The 14,851-nt window shown below is 33.9% G+C and overlaps 1 long non-coding RNA gene and 1 pseudogene across 3 annotated transcripts; one reads left to right on the top strand and one right to left on the bottom strand.

Moving 5' to 3' along the window:
- Window positions 1-1,057: 1,057 nt before the first annotated feature.
- LOC107614064 (pentatricopeptide repeat-containing protein At2g01510, mitochondrial pseudogene) lies at window positions 1,058-8,339 on the top strand (annotated as a pseudogene). Of its 2 annotated transcripts, XR_015896838.1 has the most exons (4): window positions 1,058-1,702; window positions 4,736-7,341; window positions 7,707-7,932; window positions 8,073-8,339. The product of XR_015896838.1 is annotated as a pentatricopeptide repeat-containing protein At2g01510, mitochondrial pseudogene, transcript variant X2 (transcript). The 2 variants fall into 2 exon arrangements; XR_015896837.1 differs by having other exon boundaries at window positions 7,707-8,339.
- Window positions 8,340-12,283: 3,944 nt separating this feature from the next.
- On the bottom strand, window positions 12,284-13,679 carry LOC107611946 (uncharacterized). The gene is made up of 2 exons (XR_001613533.3): window positions 13,272-13,679; window positions 12,284-12,474 (listed from the first exon to the last, which is right to left on the bottom strand). It is a non-coding gene; the product is annotated as an uncharacterized LOC107611946 (long non-coding RNA).
- Between the last annotated feature and the right edge of the window lie 1,172 nt (window positions 13,680-14,851).

Below are 14,851 nucleotides of genomic sequence, written 5' to 3'. Positions count from 1 at the left end.
GATAGTAATTATAGTAAATAATAATACTAGAATTTCTTATTTATATTTTTTTATTTTATATTTATTATATCTTTTTTATAGTCTTTGTAAAATTTCTACTTTCTAATTCTAAATTTCCAAATTCAGAGCCTAATTTCCCAAATTGAGAAATCCTAGTCCCCCTTCCTCTCTCTCTCTCTCGCACTCAGTCTCACAGCCATAGTTGTAAGAACTGGACCGGACCGGCCGGTTCGACTGAAAAATCGGTGGTCTGGCCGATTCGATTTATAGTTTGGACCGAACACGCAATTAAACCGGCAAGAATCGGACGATTCGTCAGAAACCGGCTAAAACCGGTCGGTTCGATACAAATGCGCGAACCGGCCGATCCTATGGTGCTCCCAGCATTTCACAGGTCTACGGTGCTCCAGCCGTCCAGCGCCTCATGGTAGGCTCGAACATTACTCCTATGCTCCTTTCCCTCGCAGATCTTCGGTGCTCCAGAGCAGGACTCGAACTCATGTCTCTTTTGTTGCACTCAACAAGGTATGCCACCAAGCTGCTTTGTCACTTTTATACTTTATGTGCTAGTTAATATATATATATACATAATTGAATTGTTTTATATTTATTTAATTTAATTTTAGTTTTATACTCACCTTTTTTTTAATATATAATTCTTTAGGATTTATACTATTATTAAAATGTTAGTTAATATATTTATTTTAAATTTTTTAAAATATTAAGTTAAGTAGTATGTCTTCGAAGATTTTGACTTAGGATTAATTAGTAGATATATAAACATCACTATTAAATTTCACATAATAAATTGATAGAGGGACATAACGTATCCATGGTTTACTGTCGTAAAGGACCAAATTGATACTTTATTTTTTTCAAGGACTAATTAATCCGAAGTAAAAAATTTCAAGAACCTAATTATCACTTTACTAAATTTTTTACTATTTTATATTTTTTACTCATGTGAAACCGATTTTACCGGTTCAACCAGCGATTTATCGGTTAAATCAATAAACCAATAAACTAATAACCTAACCAGTTCGATCACCGGTCCGATTCTTACAACTATGCTCACAGCCCTCATCTCTCACGGCAAACACACACACACGCACAACACAACTCACCCTCAATTCCTAATTCAGCGACGCCACCCCCTTCCTTCATCACTGCCGCCGTCCTGGAATACGCCGTCGACGCCGTTGCAGAGAGTAGGACGATGTACCGCCGTGCTCTTTGCCGCCGCTGTCGAGCAGACCCGTTCGAGAGGAGAGAGTGCCGCGAGCCAGGGACGACGCGAGGAAGAAGGGGAGCCGTCGCGCTCTGCCGCTGCCAGCTCCGTCGCGTCCTGCGCCGCCGAGGGTCCCGTTCCTGTTAGATCCGTCGCCGTCCAGCCGTTTCTGCGAGCTCGCTGCCGTCGAGGAGAAGAGAGTGAAGCCGTCGAGCTCGCGGGAAAGAAGGAAGAAGTCATCGTCACTGCGCCGAAGCAATCGCTGCCGTCGTCGCGCTCCTCCGCCGCGCCAGGTTGTCGTGTTGTGGTCAGAAGCCGTTGCTGTCGGAAAGCCCAGCCGCAGTGAAAGAGAGAGTTCACGAGGGTTGGAGCCACTGTCCTTTGGCTCAACCCCTGTTTCTGCTGCTGTTTACGCTAGCTCAGCCACTGCCGCCCCAAGCGGTTTCGGTTTTCTTCTAATTTCGACGCTCGGAGGTTGGGGATTTATTTTAAAATTAACTGTTTTAATTTATGGATGCCATTGAGATTTAGTGAGTAACTGCAAATAATTTATAAATGTCTTATTTGATTAATTGATGAAAATTGACGAAATTTAGGTTGTTGGTGATTGTGAATATGATTGAATGTGATGAAATTGTGATGAGATTGATTTGTGGCTGTGTTTGAGGATGATTATTTCTGTTGGTTATGTGATTTGATGATGATGAGGGTATGCTTGAAAATTCTGCTGGAAGTTGATGAACTATTATGAATATGTATGTGTAATTTTGTGAATTATTGATTCCGAGTTCTTGGAGCTATACTACTGATTTTAATAACTTTGTTTAATGAAATGGAAGTTGGAATTGTGATATTGGAAGAGTCCTAGACTCCTAGGCTTAGATACAAAATTTGGAGTGTAAGGTTGCTTAATTGTTACTAAATTGAAATATGATGAGTTAATTGTTGAATGAAAAGTATTTGAAAAAAGTTAGTTGTGGTGATTATTCTGAATTATGATTGAAGCTGGATGTGGTTGTGGTTGTGCCTGAGTTATTGATGGTTGTGATGAATGAATTGAAATTCTGATCTTTAATGAATTATATTGAATTGGTTGTTGATGAGCTAGTTATTCGATATATGGTAACGGTAGTGGACTTGGTTGGTGACTGATTGAGAATTGGTTTTGGGAAATTAGTTATGAATTGATGAGATGGAAGTTGGATTGATGGATTATGTGGGAATTGCGGATTATGATTGAATTGTTAATTATTGCGAATTGTGAATTTTTTGATTGATTAAGAATCTCCTATTTGGTAATTGTTGAGAAAAGGTGGATGAATTGTTGAGAAAAAGGTAACCTGTAAGGGTGGCTAAGTCCGAGTTTTAGAGAAGGTGCTGACGAAATTTTATAAAATCTGAGGTTTTATTTAAAAAGTTATTTTAGAAGATTTGGATTTGGAAAATTAATTATTTGAGTTTTATTTAGTTTAAAAAAAAAAGAATTATACTATTTTAAATTTGATTTTCCAAGAAAAGGTTTATGTTTTGAGTTTGAATTATTTAAGAAAGGAACTATGTTTTGAGTTCGATTCAAGATGAAAAGAGTTATGTTTTGGGCTTGAAATAAAGGATTACCTTTTGAGGAGCTTGGTGAATTTATAACATCTGAATTTAAATGGTAAAGAGAGATGATCTTTGAGTTTTTGGGACATTAGTAAACTTGAGAAAGAGTTTTATTTGATTACTTTTAATGAGAGGGTTATGTTTTGAAAAGTATTTAATGAATTTAAAATAAATGATTTTCTTGAGTCTTTTGATAGAGAATTAAACTGAAAAATAGTTTTAAAGTTGGTTTCAGTTAAGATTGCTAAAGTAGAGATTATGAAATGATTTGATGGTTAAGATTTTTATGGATGAATGGCTGAGAAAATTAAGAAAGGTTTAAAGAAAAATGTTAAGAATTCAAAGGGAAAAAGAGAATGAAGAATTGATATGTGGATTGTTGAGATTTAGAAAGGATAATGAAAAACGATAAAAGGCAGGAAAACCCCACGAACTGTTAGTTGTTTAACTACAGGGAAAACCTACAAACTGATAATTGGTTAAATTCAGGAAGTACCCACGAACTGAATGATCATTGGTCTCGGAGAAACCTATATATTGTTATTCGTTTTATATGCGGGAAAAATCCACGAATTGATAATCATTAATTATGGGAATAAACCACGAACAGTTGTATGTTGATCTCGGGGGAAAACCCACGAACTGATGATCTCAGTTTTGTGTGTATTGATCTCGGGAAAACCCACGAACTGAGGATCTCTGTTTTGTGTGCACTGATCTCGGGGAAATCCACGAACTGAGGATCTCTGTTTTGTTGTGTATTGATCTCGGGGAAACCCACAAACTGAGGATCTCTGTTTTGTGTGTTGATCTTGGGGACACCCACGAATTGAGGATCACTGTTTCCCCTTGTGCGTATATTATGGGGTCGAGCTTTGCGCCGACTGTCGGTAGTCATGAAGGAGTGATATTCTTAACCACCGACATGTATGCACGAAGAACAAAATGAGAAACCATATCTGGGACTTGTTCCTAGGTAATGTCGGGCTATAGGGTGTAAACCGACACGTGAGTTCATGATCTACTTAGGACAGACATGCATCATAATGTTTGCGCATTTGCATTTGGTTGTGTTTGCTTGTATTACTTCTTTGTGATTGTGTTGTTTATCTTATTGTGATTTGTTTGTGTTGAATTGAGTTTCTTACTTGTGCTAGTAGTTTGTGAAGGAATTGAGATGAGTAATAACTGTTGTTGTGGCTGAGAGATATTCAATATGACAAATCTTGGCTTTAGAAAATTAAAAAAGTAATTAATTATCTAAAGTAAGATTAAAAGGTATTTCCAAAGGTTTGACAAAAATGGTTTTATAAGTAAAGTTAATTTTTTGAATGTCAATTATTACTTTTACGGCATTCTCATTCTCTACTGAGAAAGTGTGATTTGTTCTCACCTCCATAAATTTCCAACCTTTTAGTGACACAGGTTCGAAGACTCAGTATGAAACCACAGACAATTAGTAGGACTTTACTTATATTTCTTGTTGTTTTCGTAGAGTTTCCTCGCCTTGTTGATTAAGATTTTTATTCTATACAGAGGAATAGGTATTATATCAATTTTATTTTGAATTACTTGTATAACATTTATTGTTATTAGTATTTATATGATTAGTATTACTTGGTGATCTTTGATATATGGTTTAAGTTAATAAAAACAAAATTTTTTTGGAATCTTTTTAAAAACTGAAACGCGATAACGCTGTAAAGGCTCAATATTAAAAAGATAATAAAGGAAAACAGGTCAGTAACGTCTTACTTTTGGTATAATAATGACATGCTAAAAGTTGAGTCATTACAATATATGTCCAAACAAAAGTCAGAGCATGTTAATTATGAGCATGACAGATATCATTGCACCTACTGTCCTTTGAATTCATTTTGGATTTTCTTTCAAACTTTTCAGTAAGAAGGGCATTGATGCAGGAGCAATAGGAGCATGCCACTTGGGAGCCATTCAAGGAGTCACCCCCCAAAATGTCAACATCTTAAAGCTAGTCGTATTTTTGAAAGGTTGGGCATTGCACTTTCTTCTTCAATGGCTAAACAAAATCTTAGACAAGCTATTGATTTTTTGTATTCTCGCGGCCTTGCTACTTCTGATTCCTATACGCGCCATGTCCTTCACTGCGTTCGAGCAAATGACTTTGTTCAAGCCAAGAGATTGCAGTCTCACATGCAACTTCACCTTTTCCAACCCAAAGACTCCTTCATCCACAACCAGCTTCTCCATTTGTTTGCCAAATGCGGCAAACTCTCCTATGCACGAGACCTGTTTGATAATATGACCCACAGAGATGTTTATTCTTGGAATGCCTTGCTTTCTGCTTATGCTAAGTTGGGTTTGGTTGAGGATTTGTGCACTGTCTTTGATCAAATGCCTGTTCGTGATTCCGTTTCTTATAACACCTTGATTGCTTGTTTTGCAACTAATGGGCATTCAGGCAAGGCATTGAAGATTTTAGTGAGGATGCAAGAAGATGGGTTTCAGCTCACCCAGTACTCCTATGTGAATGCATTGCAAGCATGTTCTATGCTCTTGGATTTGAAGCTTGGTAAGCAGATTCACGGGAGAGTTGTTATTAGTGGTTGTGGGGATAACACTTTTGTATGGAATGCTATCACTGGTGTCTATGCGAAGTGTGGTGATATTCATAGGGCACGGTGGTTTTTTGATCGAATGACACATAAAAATGTTGTTTCCTGGAATCTTATGATCTCTGGATATGTCAAATTGGGAAATCATGATGAGTGCATTCGATTGTTTAATAAGATGAAGTTATTGGGTTTGAAACCTGACCAAGTTACAGCATCAATTGTTATCAATGCTTACTTTCAGTGTGGACATGTGGATGATGCAAGGAAGATGTTCAGTGAAATACCTAAAAAGGATGAGATTTGTTGGACAACAATGATAGTTGGTTATGCACAGAATGGAAGAGAAGAGGATGCATTGATGTTGTTTGGCGACATGCTCCGTAGAGACGTTAGACCTGACAGTTACACCATTTCAAGTGTGGTCAGCTCCTGCGCCAAGCTAGCTTCTTTGTGTCATGGTCAGGTTGTCCATGGAAAAGTAATAGTAATGGGTGTTGATCATAGCATGCTTGTGTCAAGTGCTCTTGTTGATATGTACTGCAAGTGTGGAGTTACTTTGGATGCTTGGAACATTTTTGGGACAATGCATTTTCGAAATGTGATTACTTGGAATTCTATGATCCATGGTTATGCACAAAATGGTCAACCACATGAAGCGTTGGCTCTTTATGAAAGGATGCTTCAGGAAAATATCAAACCTGATAGCATTAGTTTTGTGGGTGTATTATCTGCTTGTATTAATGCTGACATGGTCGCAAAAGGACATGAATATTTTAATTCAATAAGTGAACATGGGATGACACCAACATTGGATCACTATGCGTGTATGGTCACTCTCATTGGTCGCTCTAGCAGTGTTGATAAAGCTGTGGATTTGATCAAATGCATGCCTAATGAACCAGATTACCTCATTTGGTCCACCTTACTCTCTATTTGTGCAAAGAAGGGTGACATCAAGAATGCAGAATTGGCAGCTGGTCATCTCTTCAAGTTGGATCCACATAATGCAGGACCTTATATTATGCTTTCCAACTTATACGCTGCTTGCGGGAGATGGGAAAAAGTAGGTGATGTACGATCTCTCATGAATAAAAACAATGCAAAAAAGTTTGCTGCTTATAGTTTGGTTGAAGTTGGGATTGAAGTCCATAAATTTGTTTCAGAAGATCGTAATCATCCAGCAGTGAAACAAATCTATGATGAATTGAACAAATTGATTTCAATATTGCAACAAATTGGGTATAATCCAGATACAAACATTGTTCTGCATAATGTGGGACAGGAAGAAAAATTTAAATCCATCTCATACCACAGTGAGAAACTAGCTCTTGCTTTTGCTTTAATCAGAAGGCCCAATGGAATTGCACCTATCAGGATCATAAAGAATATACGTGTCTGTAATGACTGCCATATGTTTATGAAATTTGCATCAGTCCATATTGAAAGGACAATCATTCTGAGAGATTCAAATAAATTCCACCATTTCTCTGGTGGGAAGTGCTCTTGCAAGGACCATTGGTAAAGTCTTAATCCAGATAATGATATCCTATGAATTTAATTGTTTTGAAATCGAATGGTGTTGGCAATAGAAGGAAAAATTAAATCTTTATGTAAACGTGGACTCAATAGATTGGAATAGCTGTATAGCACGGGAATGCCTTTAGAAAATTTCTTGGGACGACACAATGTGTTGGACTAGGAAGCAAGTATACTCTTTGAATTCATTAACCAAGAATGGACCTTGAAGAAAGAGAGTCAAGAAAACTATCAAATCTCCAAAACTTGCTTGATCCAGACTAGAGGTTCTTTGTGACATGTAAAACCTGCTCGATTCAGACTCGAGGTTCTTTGTGACATGTGCTGTGTCTACATGTAACTCAATCTTGTGGCAGTGGTAATTGCTTGTCTCTTAAGGTAAATTTGAATTATGTTCATGGATATACCAAAAGCATAGTGTGAAAGATAAAGTTAATTTTGCTTCTTTTTTCTCTCTTGGTAGCTCAATTATAGTTATTGCTAGACATCATTAATATAGAATTTTATTCTTCATTATTTTTCATATTTTATAGTTGATAGTGACCTATATCATGCAATTTATGAGAATATTGTTATTCATGTATGAGCCGTTTGGTTATTGGTTCCTGTAACATCTTTTGCGGTGTCAAATTTTTGCAAAATTTGCCAAGATGGTAACATCCTGTACTTTGTTACATTTGAGAGATACTTGCAAAAAATTACTAAAATGTTCTATATGAGAATATTTTCTTGTTCTCTTGCAGTGGTAAAGGAAAAATGAAAGGAGAATTTGTCGATAACTTTATCAGAGATGAAGATGCAACACCCGATGACCTGAGTATTATTGAACCTTAACTCTTCAAATTTCATTTACAGTACCAATGCTTTTATTTATTGAAAAATCTAGATTCTTGATCTCCCCCACTAAGTGTTTCAGGCATTTAACTTCTACAATGAGTCTAATCAACTACGAGATGGTTGCAATGTTGGGTAAATAATACACTAATGCATCATTTTCAATTCTGAAATTCAAACCTCACATTCTATCATATTGTTATATAATTAAATTCCATATTAGTCACTCATATTTACATGTCCTATACTAACCGGTACCCTTAATGAAACTACAGGGGCACAGAATTCGTGAAGAAATAAATGATCAACACATTCTATCAGCTCTAATATTATGTTAGTATGTTCCGTTTATCGGAGCTTAACTTATAACAATGCTTCTTTAATTAAAGTTTCTTTTTTTCCGAGCGTGCCCTAGCCATTGCCGCGATGTTCCTATCTTCTTTTAGATACTTTTGGGTGCAAGGTCATGGTGTCTCTTCTTCGAGTTGTGGTCTTTTGGTTGTTGAGTTGATTCCTTTTAGTAATAAAGCATGAAGCATCCATATCATGTTCTTGCATATTACTCTCTTGAAGGACAAAGAGATGATTTTTCGGATACCATTGTTAGTGTTCCTTTGGAATTCACCATATGTCCATAAACCTTTTTTTTTTATCCCCTCATACTTCTTGCTTTATCTGTCCTATAAATTTTTGCTGTATTTTTAGTATCAGGGTCTTCATTTTTCATTTCAATTCCTAGACAATAATGTCTTTTTAATAAGGTTATGTTCTTACTTCGTATGGTATCAGGGTTCTGTTGTGTTCTTGTTTGTAATAAGGTTGTAGTATTAGGGCTCTACGAACTCGGCAATTTATTTGCCGTTTTTTAAATAAATAACAAAATTATTTATTATTAGAATACAATTGGCTGAAAAGATTTTTAAATTTGCACAACTTCATTTCGCGGTCTCCTTCCACAAAATGAATTTACATTGTATCTCTAGCCAAATGCCCACGAAATGACCATACTAGGCCTGCAAGAAGTGACATTTTTAGTGCAGTGTTTATAACAATACCACTACTAAGTATACTACTACTATAACAAACTTGGATTGATCGAATGGTCAGCTTACTCATCCGTTTAACCAAGTGTTGAGGGTTTGAATTCCGTTCTGTGCGTGCAGCAATTCATTGACCAACTTACTACTACGATTAATACTTAATAATAATAAGGGTAAAGTATCTTTTTGTTTTTGAAGTTTGCTAAAAGTTTTAAAAATATTCATGAGTTATTTTGTTTCAATATTGTCCCGTAAATTTTTGACTTGTATTAAATATACCCCTAACAACTAATATTTCAAAAAACTTAGGATCAATTCAGCCATAATTTTATAAGAATAACCCAACACAAGCAAATTAGAGATAGTTATAATGTATTATTGCTAAATTAGTCCTAATTTTTTTTGAAAATTTAGCTGTCAGAAGTATATTTGGTGCAATTAAAAAAATTTTTAGAGAAAATAAAATTTTGGAGTATTTTTAAAATTTTTGACAAACTTTAAGAACAAAAAATATATTTTACTCTAATAATAATAATAATAATAATATATATATATATATATATATATATATATATCTTAGTTTTGAGAAAGAAAAACTCTAATTCTATCGCCCTTTTTTACAAGGTCATTATTCTTATATAGTTTATTTTGGTGTCAATAAACTATTAAAATATATTTGATAAATTTTTAATAATTAAAATAAAAATACCAAAAAAATAAAATAACATTATTTTTAAAAATTAGCCTTTATATTTTTTTAAAAAATATTTATTTAAAAATTTTTTATATAATAAATAACTACAAAATATTTTTATACTTAAATATATTTGATAAAAAAAATGTTTACCAAGCCTGTACTCTCTTCACTTCCAAATCCTCTCACAATTTCAGAAATTCACACCTCTCCGACTCTAGTCTCACTGTTGTCCGCCAGCCTCCTCCCCTCCACCGCCACGATCCTCTCCTCTTACCGCCACCGTGTCTCACTCTCACAATCTCACCGCAAAATCGTCGTCATCCCTCGTATGAGGGCCGAGGCAGAATCGTCGTCGCTTTCTCTTGCTGCAGCCTGAACGTCGCCGCCTCCAGCCCGGTCTTCGTAGCCGCTTCTATTCCGGTTTTTGTTGCCGCCTCTAGCAAGATCTTGCCGGTCTTCATCACCGCTGCAGCAGCATCTTGGCCCGTCTTAGTTGTGGTTTGTCCGTCAGCCTCTTCGCCGTTCGCCGCTCCTCCTTCCAGTAAGTCTTCTGTGATCTTATTCAATGTGTGTGTGCCTCTTGTATGTGTGTGTCTTCCGACTTTGATGGAGTGTGGTAATTGAAGACAAAGGAATACTGATGAAGAAGTTTGGAACCATTATTATAGCAAGAATGTTGTTGAGGGTGCTAATTATTTTTAGTGATTGATGAGATGATTGTGGGTGTTGTTGCTAAAGAAGCACTATTACTTATGTTTGTTGTTGTTTTCAAACAGAGTTAAGGATAATTAAACAAAATGGCTCAGTGTGTCCGCCTCTTGTGCCATTATTGAATTTGAATTACAAAATTAGTAAACTGCTGTGTAAACAACTAACTTGTGCCTCTTGTGACATACGTATGTGTGTAGGTGTGTTTTGAATATGCAATGTAGATATTAAAAAAGAACTTGCAGCAATTCATATAATTTTGATGTTGCCTTTAACTCATTTTAATATCTTTATTTTAATTGTTATATTTTCTTTTTTAAGTTCGTTCTTTTAAAAAAGACCAGTACTAATGTTGTTGTTATAATTGATAAAGAGAACATATATTACCCTGATTTTTAATACAATTTAATCAGCAAGATTACATTTAATATTGAAGCACATATATTACCTTGAGGATTATTTTTTTTAAATCTTCTTTTTCGATTTTTTCTTTAATCTTTTAAAAATCCGTGGATACAAAGTTTTCGTTACCCGTTGCGGGGAAGAGGAGAGTTTTTTTTATGGCCCTTCCTATATTTCATGCAATATTGCTTTTGTTTCTTATTAGTAATTGTCATAAAATTCCTCTGTATTCTATGAACACCCTTCTCCTTTACATAACATTTTTGGCTAGTTATTTCTTTTTGGAAAATTGAAATGTTTATAATTTGTATGTATAAAATGAAAATAATTCTTAAAGAGTGTGTGATATGGATCTATTTTACTTAAACTTTAATAAAAAAAATTATTCAGATGATACAATATTAAAATTTAATAAAAATTAAATTTCGTCATTTTGTTATTTTATTTTCTGATTGATGGATTACTCTCCTTGCTTTAATAATGTTGAGTTCACAGATGTCCTATTCTTTATGTAATTATATTACACAATTTAGTTTGTTTCATGTGTCTCATCTTAGAACTTGTTGAAAACATTTTTGTTTTGATGGATATACAATATTCTTGAGTATTATATTTAAAATAAAATAGAAAATTAAAATACTGTAGAGATGCCACAAATAAATTTGGAGTTGAAAGGATCATAACATTATACTGTTATGAATAAATAACTGAACCAACAATACAAGAATATGGCTGATTAACTACCACAAAAAGAATTGTAAAATCATCGCCAATCTGACGCAAAATATAATTTAGTGACAGATTAGCTACCGCCTAGCAACTAATGCTTTTCTCGCTAATTTCAAGTCGCAGATCGGCAAACAACAGTCGCTAGCAACCGAATAGATAGTCACAAATCTATCACTAAAGTAAAAGCTAATTTCATAGAAGAAATAGTCTAAACAGTAGTCACTAATTAGCAACAAACTCTACTACAGCAGACTCATTGCTAAATGCAAGCTAACTTCATAGACAAAATGGAATGCTTAGTTGACACTAATTAGCGAAAAATTTTCCCAAACCTAACTCGTTGCAAGTTGTCCGCTAATATGATCACAAATTTGTCACATTTTGTAGCAAATCTATAACTAATTTTTGAAAATCCTTAATCAAATTTGTAGAAATTTTGTCGCTAAACGAAAACTATTACTATCTCAATTTCCTTTTAAACTAGTAACAAATTGATATGTATATCACAAATGTTTCAGTCGCAATGGAGTCTTTAATTTGTCACCATCATCAATAGCAGGTATGTCATTAATGTTTCACAAAATATTAGTTAGAATACCAATTTTGTCGCTATATTAAAATAAACCTCATTATTTTCTTATTTTAGTGATTTAACTAAAAAATTATAACGCAAACAAATAAAATTATTTCAAAATTATACATGTTTAAAAAAGTTCAAACCATGTTTAAAGAAATTAGGTATTGAAGCTTAACCTAATAATAACCAAGTCTTTGGGTTTGATCAAATGCCTATTCTATCTATTAAATAGCTCTAAAAAACATGACTTAATCAGTAAACTAATAAAGAAGGCTCAGTTACAATATTATGTAAAAATAAGTATTCACTCATTTCTTTAGAGATATTTCAATATGGCTGTCCAAATATAATCATGCTTCTATAAAATCATTATACATTACACATCTTAGTTGCTCTTTACACATTGAAATTAAAAAAAATGAAAAATACAAACACCTTAGACTTGACATATCAATTGCACAAAGAACATGTCCACCAATTCCACCTTCAGTCTCACTAATGTTGTCACTTATACTATCATCAAACTGCAAAAATATCACAGAAAAATAATATCAGTAGGATAAGTCGAGTGAGCGTACCCAATCATGTTCATTTTGGATTCAACTCCGACATCACTAAATTGGCATATTTTACTAATGAATCTTGAGCAGTTGTATTGTTTGCAAATTTCAAAACTAGCAATTTAATCTGGCTCCACCAGAGCATTCTAATTTCAAAACTAGTTAAATCTTGTTCTTGAGAGCCTCAGTTAACTTGAAGGTCTTGATTTCACCCTTACAAGAGGTCAATTCCTTGCTCTTTTCTGCAACATTCTCTACTATTTAAGCTAAATAAAAAGTAGAAATTCGGCACATAGAAAAGCACTGTAGTGAGCTATACATTGTCCAAACTTCAAGCCCAATTGTCGTCTATTATAACATGGGGGTGTGTCACAGAATAATTAGAAATAAATCATCAGCATTAACAATAAGATTAAGTTATTAAGTATAAATTAGAACAAACAGGAAGAACAATAACCATATTAACAAAGTTAAGAAAAAATAATCGCATCAATTAAATTAAGAACATATCAGAAAAAAAAAAAAACAAGTAATAATCAAAACAAATATTTAGTTTACTAGTAATCAGAATAAGAATCAGAACACCAAAATACCAACACTAATGATTTTTTTCAAGAAAAAAAAAAGAAAATAACATGACTGGTAATCAGAAGTCAAAACAATATCAAAATACTAATCAGAAAAATAATCAAAATCTAATCAAAGCAATAATCAAAACCCCATAATCAGAAGTTCCAATAATCAGAACATTAATCATTTACCTGAGCTTGAGAACAGAGGTCAGAGAAGAGAAGAAGACGACCAGGGGCAAAGAAGAAGAAGACGACTGCAGGCAGTAGAGCAGAGGTGGCGGCTGACTGATGGAGTGATGGTGGCAGGGAGCAGAGAAGCGCCGTCGCACTTTGCAGCCACTGGTGTCATCGCCATTGAGGCTGGTGAGTAGTGATGGTGGATGGTGAGAGACAGGGAGAGAGAGAGAGGGCTGAGAGGGAAACGGTGGCGTCGTGCGTGAGGTGGGGGCTGAGGGTGTGTGGCTGCGTGCTGAGAGAAGAGGGGGTTCAGGTCAGGGTTGTGCCTCATTACGTGCTAGAGAAGAGGGTGCGTGACTGTGTAGCCTTGTGTGCTGCCGCTGGGTGCCCTAACTAACATTTGGAGAAGTGCGAAACCTCATCGAGTCGGGTCTGGTGATTGAGTTATGGCCCGACCTGGTTGAGGATCTAGATTTCTTTTTTTTCCTCCAGATTAGCCACCAAAATATTTAAAAATATTTTTATATTTTATAATTAGTTTTTTTATAAAAAATAATTTAAATATTTTATTTACTTGTAATTTGAAGCGTATTTACGAATTTTCATTTTATTATATATCTCATTTACAATGTAAAAGAAACGTGATACTTGAAAGAGACGTAATCCACATATTTCGTTTAAGTGTAAAAGAAACATGCTCATAGTTAATTCTTAAATGAGATATGAGTACTTGTAATTATAAAAATATAATTTTTATAGATATAAAAATATAAGTTTTTAAAATTATAAAACGGTATTAAAAATATAATTTTGACCGATTTAAAAAATAAAATTCGATATATTTTTGTTACTGTTTAGATCTACCTTAATTAATTTATATCTCATCTATATTTTAAATTTTAAATTAATAACTTTCTCACGTTGTTACTCTCCAAATAAAAATATTAATATAGGAGATAGACAGTTTTAATGGACAATTTTAACTCAAATTACGTAATTTAAAACTGCCCATTTAAATACATAATTTAAAACTGCCAATTTAAATAGCAAATTTTACAAGGTTTTTCATGTACTCTATTATTTGAAAAGTTCAGATTATTTCGTTCAAATTTTATTAAAATTTTTAAGTTTAAATTATAATAGTTTAAATTTTGATTATCAAAATTTTTAAATTTTTAAATTTTTATTTTGTTGAGTACTAATTTAAATGAGATGGTTTCTAAAAAAATAATGTAATGACAGTTTTAAATTATGTGACTTGATCACTACGATTTAAATAGCAAAGTTGCGAGAATCAGACCGATCATTGAACTAGTGAAGTAACTAATTTAATAGTCCAATCAGAGTCGAACCTTAATTGAACCGGTTTAGTTAAATATATAATAAAATTATAAAAAAATTCAATATATAACAGCAATAAACTGAGTTTTCTTAATAGCAAAAGACTGACCAAATATTTATTCCTTAATCTTATTCATAAGCTCATCTTAATCCTAGATTCATTGAACAATACATTGCCACGACAATTGATTGTTACAGCTTCCATATGCAGCAATTATAAGGAGAGCTCAATTTTAAGATGATGTTGTCAT

Source organism: Arachis ipaensis, chromosome B8 (genome assembly GCF_059453495.1).
Source record: "Arachis ipaensis isolate K30076 ecotype BB chromosome B8, ASM5945349v1, whole genome shotgun sequence".
NCBI lineage: Eukaryota > Viridiplantae > Streptophyta > Magnoliopsida > Fabales > Fabaceae > Arachis > Arachis ipaensis.
The sequence above is the reverse complement of the archived record's forward strand: the minus strand, read 5'-3'. Positions and strand labels throughout refer to the sequence as shown.